The following is a 6,000-nucleotide window of genomic DNA, read 5'->3' as shown; positions in this document are numbered from 1 at the left end:
AAAAGGTCTACAATTGAAATGTTGTGAAGTTAATGTTAATGACATGATTGAGCATGCTGCACCAAGTGAATGAACTTGATGCAAGTATATACATGTATATTTGTATATAAACGTACTTTTTTTCAAAGTGACATTCAGAGATATGACTGCATCATTAAACAGACGTTTGATTCTGTAACTCTGGTACAATGGAAGACAAAAAGAAAAGAAACTGACCAGCAAGGACAAACGTTTTAAAACAGCAGCAGAGCCATCAATCTTTCCTCGGATCAATTTCCAAAAGGCCAAGGGATCAGGAATAAAGCTAGAATGGGGTTAATCTGTGGAAATTATTTTGTTATTAATAATAATTTCTCAAATATCTAACAACCGGGAAAGACGTACTGTAACACTAATCAAAGCTGATGGGAGAGTCTGTCTTTGCACATCAGAAAATTTCCTCTCCGTGATTGCTGTAAGTGGTGTATGGATTTAGTTCCTATGTATCTACCCCCAATTAAAGACAGAATGTATTAATCCCAATGTATTTCAGTTACGTTTCTATGCTTACAGATGCTCAAAATTTTAGCCTAATCTAAATCACTTTAGTTTTACTGATAAAGAGTTGCATTCAGTTGTATTGGTCCTTGGTAACTCAGCAATTTTAATTATGGAGTAAATGTACCCTTATTCACTCTAATTGCTGTGTTGCTCATAAATAGTCACAATATTATGTTGCTAATAGTGTGTGTGTGGAGAGTTGGAGAGTTAAAACAGGCATAATGAAGTAGCAAAAAGCTGCCTTCATCCCCAGACCCCTGAAACAAGCAATTATGGCTAATTTGTCCTTTTAAGAAGACACGGGGAAGCCATTTGTCCTACCACACACACACTCGAGCACAATGAGAGAATATTCATGTCTCTGCCTCCCCCTCCACAAACACTTAGGAGCTAATTATTGTTATTAGCATCATGCTTGAAATCCCTCCACAAGGGCATGTCAGCATACTTCAACATCTGTACACTTCTTTTCTTTCATCAAAGAAACAATAAAAACGGGGGGAGAGGAGGGATGAAGTGACACATAAAAATGTCCTGAGATCACCTTGAAAAGGCCTAATCAGGATGTGCTCCACTTCCAAGTCATTTTGTTTCACATACAATGACACCAATTCACCACTGCGGTAATTGCCTCTCACAAAATATCAGCCTAATATATACATTGAATATTGATTTAGTCATAAGCAGCAGCATTCCCATTATAGTGATGCTGTTTTGATTTCACTCTTATTTCAGTCACAAGGACATTATGGACAAACATGTTTATTTCAATGACAATATGTTAACTGAGGCATGGATTAGACTATGGCTTGATTCTTGTTCAAGATGAATGCCATAAATGTCAGTGAGGATCAATAAAGTGTGGATTAACGTCTATACATTAAGATGTATGTGAATGGAGACTGCAATGCAAGCACGCCCAAATCTTAAAAGAATTAACATCAACCGTCGTCTTATGTTCAGTTCTGTTTGGTTTTAGCATGTGCATCCATCCATTTGTCCTGCCATCAGTCCATCCATCCATCTATTCATCCATTTTCCATTGCAGAGTCCATCACTTGGTCGTGGGGGCCAGTCAAAAACAGACAGAAGAGAGCCATGTCCTTCAGCTCTGACTGGGTGATCTCAGGCCAACGGGAGGATGTACTTTATACCACCACTGCAATATACTGGAGCAAGGTCTATACATCCTGTTTACTCATTCAGAATACCTTCACAGGCAAGTTTGCATGACACATCCTGATCACATCCCCAAACAGCAATCAGGGGCTCTACACTGACCTCTTACTGCATATCTTAGGACAGACTCAGACATCTTAGCCTGGCTTAGAACTCCATGGGGATTTTTATTATTCAACTGATTCAGAGAAAAAAAATACTTCTGCATGTTTTTGGATGGTCCTCCAAACAATCAGAACAACAATGTGTGTGACGTTAATACCCTAACTGCTACAAAATTGTAGGTGGGGAGATTGGTCTTCTTCCAGGCTACAGACTTGAAAAGGACTGCTCATTCACACACTTGCATACATCGTGTCAGTACAAAATCAAGTTGGTAATCAACACATATATAAATGACAGAGCAGATCAATGACTACAACAACAACGTGTGATTATTAGTAGAAACGGTATATACAGTATCAGTGTTTGTGAATATGGGGGCAGGCAAGGTATTCACAGTTAACAAAGTCATCATTCAGCCGTGGCTTGAATCAAGCACACACACTTACACCCAAGAGACTGGGGTTCACGTCCGGTGCGTTCCCATTCCCAGGGTGTCAGATACTGGTGTGTCTCTTAGATAGTATATGCCGGGTGCCCTGCCTTCAGTGTGGCTAGGATTTACATTTGACCTCGATGTCAATACACCTACAGCAATATTAGACGCCGAGAGCAAACACTCATATGGAACATGCATTTATCCAATTATCCAATGTGAAACACAGAAACTCCTTATAAGGACATAGGAGGGGTGTTGGAGCATTTGCCACATGACTGTTACTGAGCAGAGTTTGTTTTGCCTCCACTATGAAACCATTATTTATTTTTACCTGAGTTTCGTTTGGCTTGCTGTTAGGATTAGGTTTAGACGTGAAAGCAATGTGGTTAGGTTTCTGAACAGGTCATGGTTTTAGGTCAGAATCGACCACATGTTAAATGGAAAAGATGAGAAGATAATGACAGCAAGACAGAGCATGGCGGGCTATGGGTGGGTTATTAATAGATTTGATTACAAATATTCTGCACAGCAAATGGCCGTTTGTGCATATCTCTGCAACACAACAGCAATATTTGACAAGAATTTCAGGAAATGAGAGTCGAATTTTATGTGACATGTGGGACAATGTTTATTTATTTTTTAATGTCGCAGTAGATGTAGGATTGGGAGGTATGACCAAAAATGTATATCATGGTATTTTTCAAAATTCTGACGGTATCACAGTACTTTTTTTTTTCATGTATAATCACGTGTTCACAACATTTTCTACTGGTTGAGAAAGGAATTAATGCAGTAGATTGACTAAGGATGGACTATTTTACTGTGATGATGAGTAAATATTGTAGAGTGATCCCACGCTAGCAGAAAAACAGGCCCTGTGATAGCACTGCCTGCTGATCCAAAATAAAAATATTATCAAGATTAAATGAAGAATCAGGGACAATGAGAGTTTCATTTATATTTAAACATATTTAAAATGGTATGTCTGCAATGTCAATAGCAGTGAGACCGGTTACCGTAATAATTGTACATTGCCCACATTCTTTTAATAAAAAGCTAGAATTGGGGACATTTTTAGGGACAGATTTAACCGGGGGACAGGTCATTCAAAACAGGGACTGTCCCAGTAATCGGGGACATCTGGTCACCCTCAAAAAAACAAGTACAAGTCCTCTCGTTCTGTCACTTCATTTTTCAGACCTTTCTATCTTCACCACACGTCGCAGTGACGCAGTCACACCATGCATGTTTGGAAGCACTACATTGAAAATAGTCCAGTCTGAAACAGTGTCTCTGAACGCTGTATAATCAAATACACTGGTACACCAGTATATTAAAAATTTGTATGGTAATGAAAAAAAAAAAAGTGACACCGTTGACACCATACTTATTGTTGCTATGTGTGCAGCTTCTTAAGTTATGACATGGGGTGAATTTCTTTTCTTCTGTCCAGTAGCAGAGAAATAGCAAAGTCATCTGCACATCAGTTATTTATCTCACTGAGATCATCCTGGTCTCCCATCAAGCCCATGTCTCAAGCTTAAGTTTGACTCTATATCGACCGAATTCAAGACCAGCTGGTTTAAGCTCAATTCCTTCTTCATCAACACACTCCATTCCAGTGCCTCCATTACTGCTCTTTCTGATTCTTAAGTGTCTTTGGACTTTTCTCAAAAACACTGGATTAACCACTTGAGCTGTTGACTTTTTAGTGTCCACAAGCACACATCTGGCTGAATGAACGCACACACACACACTCACTCACACACACAAAATTAACTGTCTTGCTCTCAACTCTAATGCATCTGTCATATCAGGGGTAAGCCCTTTTGATCTCTCTCTCCCTCTCTTTGTGACAGCTGGCTTGCTGCTCACTGGTCCTAAATGAATTGATATTTCTTCTGGCCACTTGAATTTGTCACTTGACTTCTCTGTGTAATCTTCACTCCTTAGTGGCTGCGGTGTCTGCTCGTGTGCATGTGCTTAGAAACCTGGCCGACACAGTTGTGTTTTGGATGAAAACACATGGCTAATAGAGTCACCAACTGTCAGGCCGCCAAGTCAGACAGAATGCCTCGAGAAGGCCTCCATGATGAACCTGTCAAAGGTGATCTCATTTTTCCTTCAAACACAACAATGAAACGTAATCGCCTGCAGAAGCATGACTAACATAGTGGAAGAGAAATCAAAATTTACTGGCAGGACAGACTGTGACTGTGTGATTGTTTTACGTGCCTACAGTGTGGGGGCATCTATCACATCTCAGAGCTTGTGTTGTTTTTATAGATAGATGGATAAATAGACAGATGTGTCTTGCTCTTTTTGTACCTTCGGGTGCCACTTCTCTTTGGTATTGTTCCACATTGATTTGTGAAATCCCCATGTAAATCCTGGCAAGCACCTGATTTAAAGGTGATCCCTATTTACCAAAAAGACATAGTAAGCTTAAGCATTTTGTTACAGTATTTTGTGGTACTAAAATAAATAAAATGCCTTCCTGTACCATTAAGTACATACTTTATTCATTCTCGCTGTCATGGAGGTGAACATCAGAGAAGCTGGTGGCGCATCAATTTCCATAGTCTGCCACTGTTCAAAGACCGTTCCGACATTTCAAGTGTTGCCAGAGAGCCATCCGGGTTTCACTTGTCTCAGTTCAACTTTAAGATGAAAAGCGGTGCTTGTCAACATTTCGGGCTGTCTGCCTCATTTCAGTTCTTTACACCCTGCATTGGTTGTTGCTCCATTCACAAATTATACTAAAATTCTTCTTCAGTTCTGTGTTTATATGTTGATTTGTTTTTTTACCAAATCATTTACTATTTTTTCGTATTTGTTGTATTACTTATGTAAACTGGTCACTGGTATGTCAGTAAGTTATGTTCAGAGGTTTGTGTCTAGGACATGGTTTTTGACCACAGGGACTGTATGCACTGTAAATCTAAGGATGTGTCAGCATACACAGAAACCCAATCTGCTAATGTCTAAGTTTGCTTTTCTGTAAAATACTTAAACACACATTATTTAAGACATTTCTTCAGCATAAAGATTCTGGCAGTGGAAAGAAAAAAGTAAATGATTACATTTTCAAACAGCACATTAGCAGCTAAAAATAAAGTTTGCTTAATTTTAATCTACTGAAACTTCTAAGCAGAGGGATAATTCAGCTTGTCTCACATGTCTTAAATGTTGTCTGATAATGCATGCACTCAAGGTCTGATCTATACATATTCAGTCTCCTGTGTAATGGCTGAATGTACCAAAAAAAAAACTCTTATATGAATCCACTTCAGAAACATAGATTTTCAGAAACTTTTTCAAAAAAGAAATTTAACTTCGGCACCTGTCCTCGCATCTGCTTTTCTCCCTCAGGCTTTGCTCGAGTCCATATATGTCTTTCTCTCTGTGTGTCTGAGTCCAATCACTCCATATCTCTATCAAAAGCGCTCTTGAGGAATATGGCACAATAATATTCGGCATAAAATCAATGGCTTGTTTAATTTAAACAGGGAGGAAGTGGGGAGGCTGGGTAATTGCAGAGAAAGGCCCACAAATCAGCCGCCCTTGTTATCCCATTTGACGGACCATTAAACGTCTGCAGGAATAAACATTATTTTTAGCTTAACTACCAGCTTCTGCCGGCTATAGAGTAGATGGGTGAATCATTCCAACAAAAAAATATAAGCACTCCTTAGCGGTACAGAAGTCAGGGCTGTTTGTTTATTCCATCAAATTTGTGG

Source organism: Mugil cephalus, chromosome 7, assembly GCF_022458985.1.
Source record: "Mugil cephalus isolate CIBA_MC_2020 chromosome 7, CIBA_Mcephalus_1.1, whole genome shotgun sequence".
NCBI classification, from domain to species: Eukaryota; Metazoa; Chordata; class Actinopteri; order Mugiliformes; family Mugilidae; genus Mugil; species Mugil cephalus.
The sequence above is the reverse complement of the archived record's forward strand: the minus strand, read 5'-3'. Positions refer to the sequence as shown.